An 18,425-nucleotide genomic window follows, 5' to 3' on the forward strand; every position below is an offset into this window, starting at 1 on the left:
CACTTTTTGTCGAGAGTCGATTTCATACAATATGACTTTTAACGCTTGTGATAAGTTTTCGTCTCGTATGTCAGCGATAGTCTTCTCTATATTCCAAAGACTCGTGGTGCAGAAAGTGACCCCATTTCGTCCAGAATAAGTCATCACATGCCATGACATGCGACTGATCTCGTACCACATATTGTCTAGCATTTTCACGGCGTATTGTCCGAGTCTTTGCAGATTCCATTCAGGATTCACTTCTCCATTATGCTCAAACCATACATCCAGTTTTGTGTATAGTATGACCATTGCATTCTCATTGTAACTTAAGTTCTCATTCATAATACTTTCCTAATTCTTAATGCAATATCATTAGATGTGTCATCATCCCACCATGAATCATGCTAAGTAAACACTTCATCAATGAACTAACAGAGGCTATTTGTCGACGAAATTGTGCATATTCTAAATTATATTTTTCCAATTGTCAATGGTAACAGTAATTCTCTTCCCTGCCCACAAAGAACTTTATTCTATATCAAATTCGCATAGCCGGGAAGTTTGACACCTTTCGGTTTGTCAAGCATTCTCATTAGGGTCCGAGCCCAAGTCCAATCCAACTACTTCCTCATGGTACACACGACACATGACGCGTGTCCATTTAAACTACTTCCTCGTATTACATACAACACGAGTTGAGTTTTTGCGTTGTATAACTCATATAGCAGCACTCTTGTGGTTAACCGGCTACATGTATCATGTGCGGTGAGTTTCCGGCAGCTTACCGTTGAGCGCAACACTCACTGAACAAATTAACAGCCACTGATAGCGTTCAAAATGAAACAACCGAGTGAAAACACCGGAAATCTATTGCCCCCCACCAAGGCTTTTTTTATTGTTTTATATATTTTTTTAATGATTTTATAATCCGTATAACTTTTATCTTTGGTTTTCGCTTTCGTAATTTTTTATATATTATGTACATGTTTTGGAATCCATTGATTTTATAATTTTGTTCGCAATGGGTTTTCATTTTCAGGATTTTTTCTTGGTTGGCATTAACCTATGATGCAATGCGCGTATATACACAATTTAATATGTCTCTCCACCCCAGCCTTCCTCCCCCCTCTTTTACAGGGATTGTCAACGGTCACATTCCTTCCAGCACACTTACAACGTGTCAAATGGGAGGCGAGGTCTTCCCATAGGTAACCAAATTGTTATAATGGATAGGAAGCGCCGAGAGACGTGCTCATCATTTATTTACATTACTCCATCACGTGAGCACCTGATAGGTTTAACTTTCCCCATTAATATAAACCGTCAGAAACTCAAAAAGAAAACACCTCTTACCATTTGGTAAGTGCCAAGCGGTGCCATTGGTATCCATCGAGTGAGAGGGATGCCGAGAGACAGGGGTGGGAGAATGTCTTCTACATAGATTTATATTTGCGGTTTAGATATAGTCAATAATAGTAAATTTCATATCTTTATGAAATTCTTGATGTATTGTGCGTCCGTCACGATCGCGATTTCAAAAAATTTATAATATATATACATATAATATATAAGCAGCAATTTAAAACACTTTAATGTCTCATAGTTATGTCACTAATATCTCGCGGAGCCGACTGTAGCGAGGATTAAAAAAAAAAGAGAAAAAAATACATAAGTAAATTGGAAACTCAAATACTATTAATAGATTACCAAAACTTTTCATAATGAAAATAGGGTGATTTTTCACGGGACAGGGGGTCTGGGAATGTCATCCGCTTTTTGTTACTATCTTCTCCTTCTTATGACGATTTTTCGGGTTGACGAGCGATCGCAATTGGACCACACTAGTCTCGTAAATGATTGTGGTGTTAAAACAAATCATTCACTACAATATGCGTACCCAATTGCATTTGTACCCTACGAGTTAATATAAACACTCGGTGCAACAGACAATAAATGCAGAGCAGACTTTCACTGAAAACAAAACATGTTCTACACTTATTCGAATTTGGTATATTCGTAGTTTTACAGAAGGTGTGAACTTTATGCTATGATCTGCTACGCCAAGTCTGCCCCCATTGAATGCATTTTAGCTCGTGCCAGATGTATTACTAACAAACAAGCAACCACATATCGAAACACTGGTGCTGGCGTAACCATATTCTCTGGCCATTGCAAGTTGGCGACGAGCGTTCCACGTAATTTAACCTTCCCTCGCGACAGGCCCTATCAAGTGTTTGATCATCAATTCCCAGGCCGATTCCATACTTCACAATTTGCTCAATATCTCCTAATGAGATACACAGAGCTCCGAAAAGTGAGATACACTAATCAGCCGTCCGGCAGGCCGTGATCAGCTCCTGGCACCTGTCATTCTTTATTTACCAGTTCCATCATGCCTCCTGAACGCAATTATTCATTTCAGAAGGCCTACGTTGAATGATTCGGCACAGGCGTTGCAAGCCAAATGTTACCCCGCGATCACAGAATGTTATACCTCCACAAACGTGAATGACCTTAGAGTCGTCGACAATGAGGAGGATCTCAAGTTAGTCACAGAAGATGACCCCGCCTCCGTATTAAATCGGATATCCGCTAGATATTTTGGAAGTTCGGCGTAAACAACTATTCAGGTATTTACAGACGATTTCGTGAGATATCCTATCCATCCCTTGAAAAACATGTCAAGAACTCTTAGTTGCATTATGTCACATTCAGAGTTAGGAAACCAGAAAATTCTCGATTTTCCAAACTAAATTAGAATTACAGCCACAATCATTATTATCGCTAAAGAACATGCTCCAAATTAGATTCAAATTGTAGTTACTTAACAGTTTCATGGGTAGGTCAGAATTAGGTTTCCTTAATTTGCGAAATGTTGGGAATTGAATCATGTTCAGTTCTTATGATTTAAAAATTCATGAGAAATAGTATGGCAAATGTCTCCGCGGCAGGCTTTGCTCATTTTGCACTGTACAGCCAACCTGTAGATTTTTCTGTAAGATTATGGGTAAATTCAACAAAAATTAGAGCATGGAAACATTTCGCAAACTGGACCAGAACCAGACCACCAGCACCCCGTTCCAATCTGTCCAATCAAACAACCAGAATTATCCAGATGCCACAGTCCGTTACAGAAACAAGAAATTGCTTAATAATGTAGATTCCTGTACAGGTCCAGTGGCCTAATATGGCTGATCAATTGATCATATATATGTGGCATTCTCACTAGTTCTGGTATCTATCAACTACGTAATTAGGAGATTATACTGAAGTTCCAGCTGTCGTTAGTTATTGAACAGATTTATTGTACTGCGGCAGGCCGTATTATTGTAAGCTAACTAGCCATAAAAGCAAATCATTAGTAACTTCTGACGCAAGATTCATCGGAGCACATTCATCTTTGAACTCTGTTTAGAAATGTCCGGTCTGGAAATCATTATTACATAATGGATAGAGTCACATGAATTGATTGTACCATTAGATTGAATATTCTGACATTGCAACTTCAGTTGTTTGATACCGGGCATACAAAGTACATCTTGCATATCTGCAGTACCCCATTTACCAAGGAATTGTTCAGTGGTGTATTACTCCAGTGCGGCCTCGTCAATTCCAATTGGGCGCGAGTCACCTCACCAAATACCAAGGCCTATACCTTAGGCAGTATGACATCAACAACGAGATTAAAGAAGACAACGCAGTTTAACAGCCACCTCCGACAAATCTACACGTTATTACAATGTTATGGTCTCTAACATGGGCGACGGGCACAATCACCACATTATAAACAATAATTTACTGAATAACCACAAATACCACAAAACTGCCAAGATCATTAATTTCCCCCATATTTTGAACTGTGGGCCGTGCACGATACATGATAACACACTCTAGAAGTTAAAACAGGAATGGCAGTCGAGCTGATATTCACGGGCGCATGTAAACTATTTAGGACGTTACTAGTAACGTCACATATCATCCAAGGGTCGATTAAATAAGTGCCAATGTTGATCGCCACGATATATGGCCCGCTAAATGCGAGGCCACCTGCATACGGATACCCGGATGTCGTTAATAAAGGTTCAAGATATCATACATTCACTGAAAAAACTGCTTCGATAACATTTCCTTTGCCAATCGCGTCCATTGCTATGAATCAAGCCTAGGCTGGTTCCGACAATAAATCACAACGTTGAAACCGCTGATACCGGTCACGTCGCTGAAATGCGTAAGCAACACACGGTAAGTAAAATTTCTACAGTGATGTGATTACTGCTGGATGAGATGAAGGTGAACGCAGCTTCCAACGAGCGAGCTGCAGAAGGGTTTGTTTCCGAATTCAGTTGTTCATCAGATATTGGCTTTTATCCTTACTGTTCATCAACCATTAGGGTAGTTGATATCAGTTGTCAAGTTGACAGAAAGGCGAGGTGTTGTTGTAGAGGTAACTAGTGGTTCTGATTTCTGATGTTATTTGAAATGATTGTGTGGTGTGGTAATGTATGAATATATGTCGGCATGGACAGTTGATCATGTTTATTATTTCGGAAACACTCTAGAACTGAATCACCACTCTCTGATTAGTTATGCACATCACCATGCTGACAATATTTCCTATTCATTTCTGCTCTATCTAGTGTCCCAGTGATCATTCTGATTGATTCATCCATTTTGTACGTTATGTGACTATGCCACTCCTTGCGAAAATTTACTTCCATTCTTCAGTAGTACTAGTGGTCCTGGCCAAGTCACAATGCCCAATATCTGGTTTTGTTGTTGGCATCATAGTATGCCTGGGTTACTATGTTTACCCTCTCCGCAAAGCAATTTCTGTTCTCACAGTCTTTCTAGCTCATATTCCCGACCTAGTTTCTACCACTTGCACTTATATTCAAGATATATACCGTACCTAAGATTATTGATTTGAAATGTAATGAAATTATACCCTTGTAAGGCATTACTTGATATTGATACTAATTTGTTAATTATAATGTTCATATCTGTTTTGCAGGCTATATTTAATGTGAAATAGCACTAGAGCAATAGCAGGATTCTTTCGGATCGGGACAGTTAAGGATTCCCAAAATCTGGAACCCGCCCATGTCTTTTTCACTATTCGTTGCTCCCTTTACGCTTGACTTGACGCTAGACTGTATGACGCATTTGAATTTGAAACAACGCGCGGCGCAACATTATCAGTATAAAATCTGCAGCCATACCATTGTTCCAGCGAACAGCGAAGTCTCAACGAATTGAAATCGGGGAACAGAACATTCATTTAATAGAAGGTAATTACCTTATTGATAAAATATTGTGCAGATGTATTAATTATCTCATGTTAATGCTGTCAAAACAATGCGAAACTGTTTCAGCAATGGGATCCACCAACCCATGATATGGGTACTGTAAACAGACCAGAGACAATAACACAACCCCTGCACCAAGTCCCGGCTAATGTCGAAGGATACCTCATGTGTACCACACATAAGTCATATTTTAATGACTACAAGCCAATAATTCACAAGCTTAGTTGTGGTGGTGTGGACCACATTCTAACGCCCATGTTACTCTAGCCTGTTGAAAACCATCCTATGACAGCAACTGCAATAAATGTCGGGTTACCTCTATCAATTACTAATGCCGGGAAATACTGCATGTGATGGATACGGTTTTCTGATTCACCTGTGATACATTTTCAGTTGCCATGATGTGAATAGTGGTACAATTTTAGTTGTAATGCAACAGCATAGCCCACATCCCATACAAGATAGTACAACGCGGCTGTTGAATAGGATATGGTAGTCAAAGTTGTTGTCGCTGTCACTGCAGTAGAAATAACACAATGAATTTTCAGTTGATTACAAGTAGTATTAGCGACTTCCCAGTCATGTCAAAATCCAAAAGTGGACTCGGACAATGAACGGCCAAGTGCAAGAGATTAGTGGTTTAAATATTTTATTTTGTTAACGGGTTGTATATTTTGAGCACTGAATTTTGAATCTTTGAAATCGCAAGATTTATATTGGGGATTGACGCAAATTGACTACTGGCACAAAACAGGTTATATCATTCAAGAGCATACCCTGTTACCAACGTTACTGTGACAAATGCGCCACTCCACCCACGTAGTTTTCGAGACAATGTCCGCATCAAGTGACGCAAATTTTTATCATGGTTCCTCAAATTCCCCACTGTGCAAATCAAGCAGGCTTGCCCAAAACTGCAGGGCATAAGTAGGAGTATTCCAGCAACATAACGCCCAAAGTAAATAGAGCAAGTAGAAAGCAGTGCAACGTTACTGCTTAAATCTGCGAATAGACAAATGAAGGCACAAGAACGAATAAGGCCTCTGGAATTTGCAAGTAAAAGAGTAATTACTCAATCGACACAAACTTGATTAGTAAACCTTGTTTGATTGTACATTCAATCCCTCCTGCAAATGAGCCCTCACCTTCTCATTACTAAAATATCAGCATCCCGTTTAGCAGCCCGTATAAAGTATGTCATACTGATTAAATTCGTAGACATCATTCAAAATTATACAACCTGCTGATTTACAGTCAGCATTTGGCAGACTGTGTCAGACTTATATAGGATAGCAGTGCCCGTAAGATTCTGATTACACCGATACTTTTCTCCACATATCTACTTATTATTTGCAAACAACTAACTCCCCACCAGAGCAAAACCCGGCAAACTATTTACCAATAAAGATATCAATGTTATGCAAAATGCCGCCAAGGCTCTTATGGTCAAAATAAGTCATGTGCGCTCAGTTCGCACTCAGATACTGGCAAGATAGTTTCTCCAACATTCTGTTAAAGTCCTGGGTACACATTCTCGAATTAGTACACTGTAAAAAAAAAAACTCGATTTACCGCGAAATGTTTGGAAGCACGGTAGCTAGACATTTCGTGGTAATGCAGCATTACCGATAGTCAATGTAAAATTAACTTACACTCTTCCGGTAATCTCACTTTACACGCCAGACTGTAATGTTACAGTCACCTCCGGTGTATCCAATCTACATTTTCTCCTGTATATTTGCCACTGAGACTGTAATTTTGCCGCCTACCTACATGCATGCTGTCCGTGTAAATCAGGATTACATACCAGCTTGTAAATCCACGTACATCCCATACCTATCGCAAAGCAACCCAATGCTAAAATATCGCAAAAGCTTCTTTTCACAACCCAAACGACTTTGGAACAAACTGTATATTCATTCATGATTCACGATGAGAAGGTTATCGATGGAAAAGTATTGCTGTTTGAAGTCTAATTCTTCTTTAGGAGACATGCAGTAACACGAGTGGTCTCCCACCATCGGCCAAACTTCCAATGGTTTCTTTTTCTCGTCCTCATTCCTTCTGTGTAACTAGTATCTTGCAGTTCCCCTAAAAAGAATTCAGAATTCATGCATGAGTCGCTATATTAAGCAAAGTTCCTAACCTAGACATGACATTATAAAGACTACTAAGACAAATAAATAGGCGAACAAAAATAAACAATTTTTGAAGTACCGCTACTGGTACATTGTGTGATGACGGCTCTGCCTTTTACATGATATAGCAGAGATTAATGACTTACCTCATCTAATGCATTGGTTTTCAACCTTTTTTGACATGCGCCTCCCTTGGCGATGGCCAAAAAAATTGACCCCCCTGCACTTATCGTCATGTCAAAAAGAGCACATCATCTAATATAGAGATAGGCTATGTTAATCTGTCCATATCAATTCCCGGTGAACTCCGGAGGTCCGGACTATTTCACTTACCACAAAGACCTATTGTACACACCGAAATTGCGAGTGGCAATGTTATGAGTAGTTGCTGGGATTTCATATTTTCACGCAGAGCGGAACGCGAAAATTTTTTAGATTCATGAATGACTACCGTAAGTAATAGTAGCAGTATCACATATTACTGTCAAATATTTATCTTTTTCAGCCCATGTGATCAGACTCACCGGTAGGGTTCATGGAGGGAGTGCTTTCGAAAATTTAGGGCAAGTTATACATGATAATGCATCATCGTGTGGGCCAATTGTTATTAGTCATGCACTTTGTTGCATGCTGTTATTTCTTGGCCCCAGATCAGGATTGTCCATCGTATCAGTAGTGGAAATATATTGAAATCGCCCAAATGTACCATAAAAAAATTTCTTCCGTGAGGAGCACACGTTTCTGATTCCAAATATTCTACTGACTACACACAGGTGTGACGCTGAGAACGGTCTTGGCATATCAAAGATATTACGCTAAACGTACCGGTGAAGTTGAGCGCGACTGCTGGAGTTTGCATTTGGCGAGCTTTCTTGAATACGGAATAACTTTCATCTTTAACAATCGTCCTCTGAAAATGGTTGCAAAACACGCTTAGTCAGAATTCATACAGAATTGGTCAATTTCTCGCGTTCACCAGGTTGAGAACCGCTGATCTTATGTATTGAAGCAAAAGGTTCATTTGAGGTGGCATGTGTGCTAAACAAATCCAGCACTCCAGCAGTGGATAAAAACATCTCTATGCTATGGCCCGAAAATGACATAAACATGCCAACAGTTTCAACTCATCCGCGGCGGAGTATGTGGTCTCACAGGGACTATATAAGTCGACTAATATCCCAAAATAGAACAAATAATGCGGCGAATGAAATATTTCAATAATGAAATCTAAGTCATCCCGGTGGTGTGCACAGTCGTATATATTCACGGTAACGAATACTAAGTAGTACTATACCTTTTACGATGCGTATCCCATTCAGCATTCCTAGGAATCTTCAACGATCGTGTCCACTTTCTTCACGCACAAGCTTCGCTCCAACCTTTGCTCAAATCTCAATAATGGCCAGACGACGATACGACACTCGAACGATTTTGAAATAAGCGGTATTCATCCGCTGACATGCCACCAATCATATCTATTGGCCACTTCGTTATAATGTTTGATTTAGGTCGTTTTTCATACAGAAACATTCATCATTACATATAGTCCCTCTCTTTTCCATCTTATTGCGTATAAATTGATATTTCTTCCATGTGTTGTGCACTACTTACCGTACCTACTAAACCAGACGCTGCTTGTGATGTCACAGCGGTGCGTTGGTTGTTTACTCCGAATCTCAGAAAAATCAGTAACGCGTAACGTTAACCTAATGTAACCTATTACAGGTCGCCTTGCTCGCCATTAACAAATGGTCAACAGAGCTTGCGTTGCTGATATTTCTAGTTTCCCGAACAATATTATACATCCTAAACTGATATTCTAACTCATCAGTCCTATCCGTGACAACGAATGTAACCAGCGAGACCGGCATTATAGCCATAGCCTTATAATATAATATAGTGGCTATGGTGTATCACATTACCTACGATTGTCGGTTGTTTCTTTTACCCTACTGTTTACTATACTGGGATCGGTACTAGGGCCAACAATTTCCGTATGACAGACGCCAATCTCGCGAACGAGGTTGAATCAGGTCAAATAATCACCACGAGAATGATATCAGTAACATTCAGTTCCACGTATACATTGGCTGCATAGATTTTCAAGCTAATCAATGTTGCCAATAGCCCGGTAAACTTCAGTAACGAGTAACTGTCAGTAATTTTGCGAAGAAATTCTGGCAACTTGACTTTTCAGCTAAATTGAGGTAATATTACATATCAAAATGTAAAATTACAAGCTACGCACAGTTATTGGCGGCGACCGGTAATTCGTTGCAAAATTTACAGAGGTTTCCCAGTAAATTTACCAGATTTTTTACAGTGTAGCTACAAGGTGAAGTTCAACTCACCTCATGATAACACGACGTAGGGATCGCGGCGGCGGGATTTAATCGCAATTAACTGATGTGGAAATAAGAATCCAGCCATATAGCTGAGTTCCGAAAACTGGACTAAGCATGCTAATTTATAATTAGGCTTCACATAAAAACATATTTAGGGCATTCGGCTACTGATAGTCCGCCGCCCACTGCTGGTCATAAAATCAGTTGTGGTTACACGCGGAATCACAGCCTTCATTTGTTTCGTATCAATCCAGGGCGTGTGCAAACATACTTCCTCATCCACAACCACAACAACATGTCTAACCATCACCAACTGTGATTTTTAGATCTCAGGAGAAAGAGGCGGACTAGTGAGCCCGGAAGTTACGCTCAGCAGTCTCACAGAAGACATCACATCGCATCTATATCCGATCGCCACCCCAATATAAGATCAACAGTGGACATCCCGGCACCATCCGCATAGGCACCGGTGAAACTGCCTGCACCGAAACCAGAGGGACATCACCGCCACCCGTGATAATTTATATTTGTACTTGGGAAACCTGCAAATAAGTGAATCTGCCCGGAAGACGACCCCTTGTCTCGGTCATCGAACTGAATATTTATGGAAAGTGTGCTGCAATTTGGAACTCTAGTCGGAGATATCACCCGTACGGTCAACAATAACTACAAACTCGCAATAAGTTTTCCAATTCCACTTGTGACGATGCTAACACAGGCTTCGTAGTTTTCTCATTTCCTGTGCGCCACCGGCCCACTGCAAAGTGTCCCCCAAGCATCCCAAACCAACCTGAAGGTACTAAAAGTACTCGAGCAGGTAGCTTTGAAACCTGAACAGGTGTCGTATTCTTTTAGCAATTGTAAAACGGTAGCCACTCTCGAAATTGCTGGTTTTTGTGCTTATAACTGATATTAAGCCTCGCTTACTTTTCGAGAATATATAAATTCAATGGCTGACATTATCGTTACACTGATTCTGTTTTGACCGGTCAGCGTGAGATTGATAACCATGTCTCAAAACTCATCCAAACATTACAAAATCCGAAATGCAAAAGGAGGTCGTTTTCTAAATACCTCATGAAGTAGAAAGTGGCATAACATCACCGCTAGAGTGAGTAGTGCAAGTAGTAGTAGTGGTAGTAGTAGTAGTAGAGTAGTAGGCAAGGCTGAGTACTCAGAAAAGTTAACGGTACTCGGTTAAACACCCCTGGTCAATATAAAAGTGTGTCTTATATTGACTACCTTATGGTCATATCCGAATGCACGAAAATGTGGCTGGCCTCGGGATACGGCAATACCTTGGAACTGATATTTAAACCACCAAGTTCCCAAATTAGCGGTCAAGCTAATCCAAGTTTTTATTAGCTTTGCAAGTTAACTGCAAATTGCCTGGGTAATCTACTTGATATCATAACCAGTGTCGGGAACTATATGCCGCCTTTAGTTGCATTCATCAACGTGATTGCATTCTACTCGCCCCCCGCAATGTAAAAGGCGTAGTATACCATTCTGGACCAAGAAGTGAACACCGAGCAAATAAATACATCCTCCGCAGGGTCTCGATCGCGCACCGCCACGTTGATCACGGCTGGCTCATGCCGACCGATTGCGCAACTCCAGTCTATAAGCAACACATCTGCTGCTATCCCCATTAATTCAGACGTATATCAACTACTTCATCGCGTACGGCTCTAACGCACACACCCTGTTGATTCTGAAAGCCTATGGCGTAGACGCAAGAGTGGTTTGAAACTTCAATCGATAATTTCACAACCGAGCAGACCCCCTATACATTTAATACAGGATTCCTCGCTCGTGGTACGACATTGGCTTAGATATTGAAGGGAAGCCGATCACTCTATGGTTTTTGATGTGGCAGGCCCCATAACTTGTGCTCATATATTTGCGTAAAACAGATAACATTTTAACAGGTAAGCAGCTTTCAACCCCGAATTATCCCGGTCGTGTACCATATATGCAGGTCATGTTAGGATTGCCATACGTCCGGAATTTTCCTGTTCAAACTGCGTCCGGGAGGAATTTCCAAAATTTGCCCCAATGCTTGGAATTTTGAAGGTTTGAACTAGGATCAAAATGTTTTCGCAAGTCAACGGAACCGATCATATCTTTGGGCGGACTTATGCCATTTGGGATTCCGCTTCGCGCTGCGCGTGATCCAGTGTCCCATTCATTGATCCACCATCCCAGCAAAACATGCAAAAACTATTGATCAAAATTTCTACAGTAATGCATGGAAGAAGTAACATTACAGACCGTTTTCACTCACAAAATTCACCGACCAGATGTGTACGGAAACCCAAGGTATCTTATAAGGCCCCAGCAGTTACATCGATTACCCTATGGTGGGCCAATTTAGGCCTGGCACGAAAAGAATCATCACATTTATAACTATTTGAATTGAATTGTTGTTGTACTTGGTATACATTAACTATAAGATATAGACACAATATGGGCGGACAGATGTATGATGCCATCATAAAAGCTATAAGGTTATAATTTTCAGCTACTATGAATATTCTGAATCCAACAGACTGGTATAGTAGAGACTGATCTGATATCAAAACATATTTAAGTTGAGCATTGAAATTCCAATCCAGGATTCGTGTGTACTTCTGATAAGTAGGCCATTAATATCATGGCCAAATATCTTCAAATATAGGAGCAGAAAAAGAAAAAGAAAATATTACGCAAATATATTAATGAATGTGTCCAAGTGATTAAAATGTTGGAACGCCGAACGGCCCATTGGGGGTGCATCACTGGAAGGTACCACTACGGTACTCGGTACCTTTAAGCGGCCTTAATAACATGGTTTAGCGACCAAGGATGCAACTAACAGATTGCCAACGGTTGCCATATCTATACTTAGTTAGCGAAACACCAAGCTGCGACCTCCTGATCCATTTACTATTCCCCTGATACGCTATTAGTTTGTTGCGTCCATGGTTCCAACAAATTTACGGCATTCCGAGTCACCTCAAGTCAGTATTGAGATCAAGTCACTACCTTCGAGTCATTTCGAGTCATTGCACATTTTGACTCGAGTCAAGTCAAGTAACGAGTCAAGTTGCCTTTTCGAAGCATGTATGAGGCATGACTACGTCATCGCAATTTGCCAGCCGTCAGAAATGCAGTTTGAGTGTATATTGATTCCGAACGGATGACCGAATAGAGGTAAATATACACACACGAAGGCGCCGCACCACTTACACACATTTCGATCATTACAAAACCAAATTGGAATATGTTTGCTAGGCACCTCCTTTCAACTATACTCGAGTAAGTACTTCTCTCACATCCACTTGCAATGTTAGGCAAATATCCACAATACCAATGGCACACACTCGCACATAGAGGCGAGCATGCCGAAATCAGAAGGCAGATCATCCACTGCAAATTCGATTTGCAGAACTTGGTTAGGACACGATAGACGTCAAGAATTGATTGGCCGTACTAAACAGTCTCGCCGCAGAGTAGTATCAACATTAATTAGTCAGATCTACTGCACGAAACCTGCGAACTGTATCCATTCCTTTTCGAGTAAAAGTCAGCACTGCGTTCAATGATTACAGCCTGACCCATCAATATGTTTTACACAGCAACCCTCCGTGAGGTGATTCTCGTGGAATAACTCATTGCTTTAACATTTCATATTTTTAGCAGGTATTTTATGTTTAATATGAAATTAATTAGCTTATGCCGAAAAAGAGTTTCGTTATTGAAAAATCACTAACATGAGAAGTATATTATAATTAATCTCATCAGCGCGGCATACAAAATTTTATAGTGTACATCTTCATATCGGCCTGCTTGCTACATGTTAAATATTTTCTCCGCTATTGTGTATACAAGAATATACTTCTCTTAGTAATCAATTTCTCGTGAATTCCGAACCACATTGACGTGTGTTAACTTCTGATATTAGGTGATAAAATCATTTTCATGTCTGATAATGCCTCTCGTCAAGGTGATACAAACGTAAGCTCAAACTACTTTAAAATATATAGTCCTAAAAGTAGGTAGTTTCGCCTGAAAAACCTCTGAGTAGAAGGGTAAATAATCTACAAACATACCCATATTAGTTACTTTTAGATCCCTAATTGTGATATTCCAGCAAATTGCAAATTGTTTGAATATCGAGCAATAGCCTCCAACATACTCCTTGGGAAAAGAAGGATTTAGTACTCGAGTATCAAATTAGAGTTACTTGAGTAAACTTGAGGTGATATTAGTAATTCTGTTAAAGTTTCTACGAAGGGGAGTCCTGATAAAACCTTGATTATTTCAGAATAGAAAAGACGACGAACTCCTTTCGGCATTTTGATAGGCTCCATAGTACTGTCGGATGTCATAAAACTGTATAACCGACTAATTTGTGTCTGTCGTTACGTAAATTGTTCCATGGCTTAATACAATTTTATTTAGTACATTGGAAAAGAACTACTTTACTAAATTTTCGGAGAACCGACTTTTTGTGTAAATTCTGTTATGCGCTTAGTTACTAACTCTGAAAGCAAGCAAAGTTTGTGGTATTTGATCAACATGGAAAATCGTGAACTTAAGTCAATTTTTTTACTCGAGACGTAGTCCCATTGATCTTTATTATAATGATATACAGTTTACATTGTACGACAAACATCATTAGCGATTCTATGCTACGCTTGAGCGCTAATTATCTCAGATACTAACAAGCTTTAAATGAGTCGCCGCCGGCGTTTTACTGATGATGTAATTGCCTGACATGCAAAAGCTATGTAGAATTAGTATGAACGCCAATTCAGTTGCACTGTGAGCTGTAAATTGGTGAGCAGCGTGAAATTACACCCAACTGAAAATATCTCGCAGATATGGTACTACAAAAAGCAACTATTCATCGTTTTGTATGGCCGCATATTGTGGTGTTGCGACATAGGCTGAACGCGACAGTGCGGGTTTTAAAAGCCGGAAAAGATACTCTGGTATTATTTGACTCGGATATTAATCCGGCGGAATCTCAAGTTATTCGTAGTCATTGGAGTGATAACTCTATCATAGATGTGAAGGGGGAAGAGATCATTCGGTTTGTGGGTGTCGTCAATATTTAACGAAAATCCGGCTACACAATCGTGCGCGGGAGACATTGTTGAATTAGAATCGATCAACGTAGCGCTATTCATATTGCGCTGTACCGAAAGCTTCAATGGTCCTGGTGTAGTTGTTCCTAATCCGGACATTCTGCTCGTACGGATGACAGCATAGCGAAACCACGAAACCTCGAAACATCAATCGATCTGGAGGATTTCAAGCAGCGAATCGACGCAATGACGGGCAACGATATCGTTGATATACTAACCTTCTGTACTTACTTTTCATTCGCACGGGCTGGCATGGCAGTAGTTAAGACATGTCAATGTAAGTTTCCGCATTTCTGTCTATATCGATTCGGGATCCACCAGAAATTGGTTACTATGTGAGCGAAGTATTCTTGCAAAGCAACAGCACAGGCAAATTTATATTTGTTCGGTATGGACAATATTATAGAACATGATATTTCCACTTGGAGAGAAGACGAAATTTGATGTCGTAAGGTAGGTCATTTTACAATATCGTAAATCTCTGTCGCTGTAATGCTCGTAATCGAATCAAATTTGACCTGCAATGTATTCTGGGTAATCCTAACAATTTCCTTACGTAGCTGTAGAAATTTGAAAAATTAAAAGAATAAAGAAGTTTTCCATATGGGGAATCCTTCGAGTATTCTCAGAAGAAACTGTATAGGTCCTACAGTAAAATGGATGCGATTAAACGATTAAGAATTTTATTCTTAAAATATTACATGAGACAAAACACGCGAACATCCATTATCTTGATAATGCCATTGCAATAGATGTCAGTCCGATCCCGACAAACACGAGTCCCTTCCAAACTTTATTGTAGTCGAAAGCGGTATTACCAAAGAATTCTACAAAGCCATCCTACAACAAAAATAGAAGCCTTAATGATCATACGGATGAAAGTTATCGTATCGGGAACCGAATTGGAAGGTAAAGCTGAGTTTCATCATCGAGAGATGATGTGTGGTCTGGGGAGCGGATACACTATATATCTCATGCTAAAAGATAATTTATAAATCCTAGGCAAAGCATGTAAATCACCCACCCATCCTCCATTTCGCGCTATCCACTTTAGTCTTCTGCTAGCAATGTAATTTCCGACTCTCTGTATGATAGCTTCTATATGCTCCCCATGATGTTCATCCTCGTTCTTGCGAGCATGAATGCTACCGAGCACAAAGAGGGAGACAATCCTACCCCAATTTTCTTTGGTATCTTTGCAAATTTCATCAGCTATCATCAGGAACATTCGCTCATCGGGTAAGTATTCTTTATATTTTTCATTGACTTCGACATCGTTATAGCGGAGACGTTTGGAGACTGCGTTTAGGACAGTTCGATGTCGCTCGAACATTTCATCCCCAACTTGACGTAAGGTTCTCTCTGCTTTCGTATTTACCTTAACGCATGAGCCATCGAGTTCGTACATGATAAAATTCCTTGTCAAGGAATATGCTTCGGATATAAGCTCATCTTTTCTTCAGCGATCGAAGGTGATACTCGTGATAATTCCATGCTTTGAGGAAAATAGCGAGTCAGAGCTTATTTCGAGATCTAAGCTACTTTGAAAATGAGGATCCTAGGATTTGCATAACTTTCATCTATATCGTACGATGCGTTTACGCGGTCCAGAATGACTTTTGGCGATGAAAAATGGCAAAAATGGTCTATTGAGCATTGAGCACGGTTCAAGAACTATGATATTCCTGTAGGCCTACTTGCACAAGTTACAAACGCGGAATCGTAAATTAGTATATGTTACTAAAATACAAACTCGGACTAAATCATGAATGCGTAGGTTTTACCTTAAACCAGAGGTCTCAAACTCAGATGTGCTCGCGGGCCAATTTCCTATTTTTGATGGCGCCGCGGGCCGCAGCACCAATAATAGGGGAATTCAATGTACTTCAAAGTAGGCCTTATTTCCGGGTTTCGAGCATAGGTCTACTCCTGATAACTAGCCTATATTGACATTATATGTCATTACGGAAGTCAAATAGAATCAGCGTTTGATTTTACCTTCGAATGTTGGAACAGATCAATAAGAACTTGAACATAATGGATCTGTGCAATAACAATAGAAATGTGCAATCGCCGAAGAATCCGTTGGTGTTACAGCTGTGAAGCGTAGGCTACGACTAGTTAATACTCGCCACATTAAATTGGCGAAAATAACATATAGAAAGATACCCAAGATGACACAGGATGTAACCAACTATATACATCAAAGGGGCAACATAATGCCAATGTCGTTTGCCATACCTAAATGCTTGGATATCTAAATAAGCTACGCAACGCAAGCTACGACCTTTTGATATTTTACTATTTCTCCTACCAGTTTAATAGTTTATTCATAGTGTGCTATATGGTGTGGACACAAGCAAATCTCACAGCTCAGTGAAATTGGTTTTTGTCACACTTTCCATTTGGTCAAAGGCAATTTGACGGTAATTTTTGACCGGCTTGTCCTGCATTAGCCTAAATTTGATAAAACGGGTATCAATGGAAAGCTACCGCGGTACTGATTGCGAAAATATAAATTTTATTCTGTTCGTGGCCCTGGAACTCGCCAAAATAAGCCTCAAATGTTGCATTGTAAGTGAGTTTGGTATTGTGACGCAACCATGCCGTCTGAGCAGCTCAGGAGCAAATGCGCACGAGAGCGAGAGGGCTCAATCGCTTGCGTGACAATGGCCAATACGTTTGCAGCTTGTGGTGCTCCTCGCCTGCTCCCAGACGTCATTGCTGCATCACAATACCAAACTCACATACAATGCAACATTCGGGGCTTATTTTGGGGAGATACAGGACCAGACCACGAATAGAATATATTTATATTCTCGCAATCACTACCGCGGTAGCTTTCGATTGAGACCCGTTTTATCAAATTTAGGCTAATGCAGGACAAGCCGGTCAAAAATGACCGTCAAATTGCCTTTGACCAAATGGAAAGTGTGACGTACACCAATTTCACTGAGCCGTAAGATTGTTTTGTGTCCACACCATATAGGACACCATGGTTTGTTGCGTGCGTGGTTCTACCAAGTCACGGCATTCCGAGTCAGAAAATTCCTTCTCTGATTGTAACGTTTTAAGTGACGAGTGGGCTACGAGAAATTCTACAGACGGTCGCGCTCAAGTCCAAATCACAATTTCCAGTCACGAATCATCAACAGGTCATGTTTTACCATATTAAACAAGTAATGTCACGTATTATAGTTGATCTTCCACTGAGTGGTAAGTATTAGTGAAGTTTGATGAGTAGTTCCAGGCTTCTGGAGTAGTTTTAGAGCGAATTTTAAGTTCTCAAAAATTAGTAGTAAAATATTGTCGAATACTTTGAAATCCAAAATGCCGTCGTGGGCCGCACAAAAGGGTCTAGCGGGCCGCATGCGGCCCGCGGGCCGTGTGTTTGAGACCTCTGCCTTAAACATACATTGTGTACAAACAACTTTTTACAAGAACTATAAAATTCCACTCCAGGCGCTGCGGCTTAGCTCAAGCGAACAAGCATTTCGGACTTTAGGAGTCAAATTGTCT

General features: G+C 40.3%; 1 long non-coding RNA gene across 1 annotated transcript; it reads right to left on the minus strand.

The window, feature by feature from the left end:
* Positions 1-7,185: 7,185 nt before the first annotated feature.
* On the minus strand, positions 7,186-9,748 carry LOC145459399 (uncharacterized). Its single transcript, XR_013921390.1, has 3 exons — positions 8,721-9,748; positions 8,252-8,336; positions 7,186-7,379 (listed from the first exon to the last, which is right to left on the minus strand). It is a non-coding gene; the product is annotated as an uncharacterized LOC145459399 (long non-coding RNA).
* Positions 9,749-18,425: the final 8,677 nt, after the last annotated feature.

Source organism: Botryllus schlosseri, chromosome 16 (assembly GCF_051294905.1).
Source record: "Botryllus schlosseri isolate E-star chromosome 16, Bs_hap1, whole genome shotgun sequence".
Classification (NCBI taxonomy): domain Eukaryota; kingdom Metazoa; phylum Chordata; class Ascidiacea; order Stolidobranchia; family Styelidae; genus Botryllus; species Botryllus schlosseri.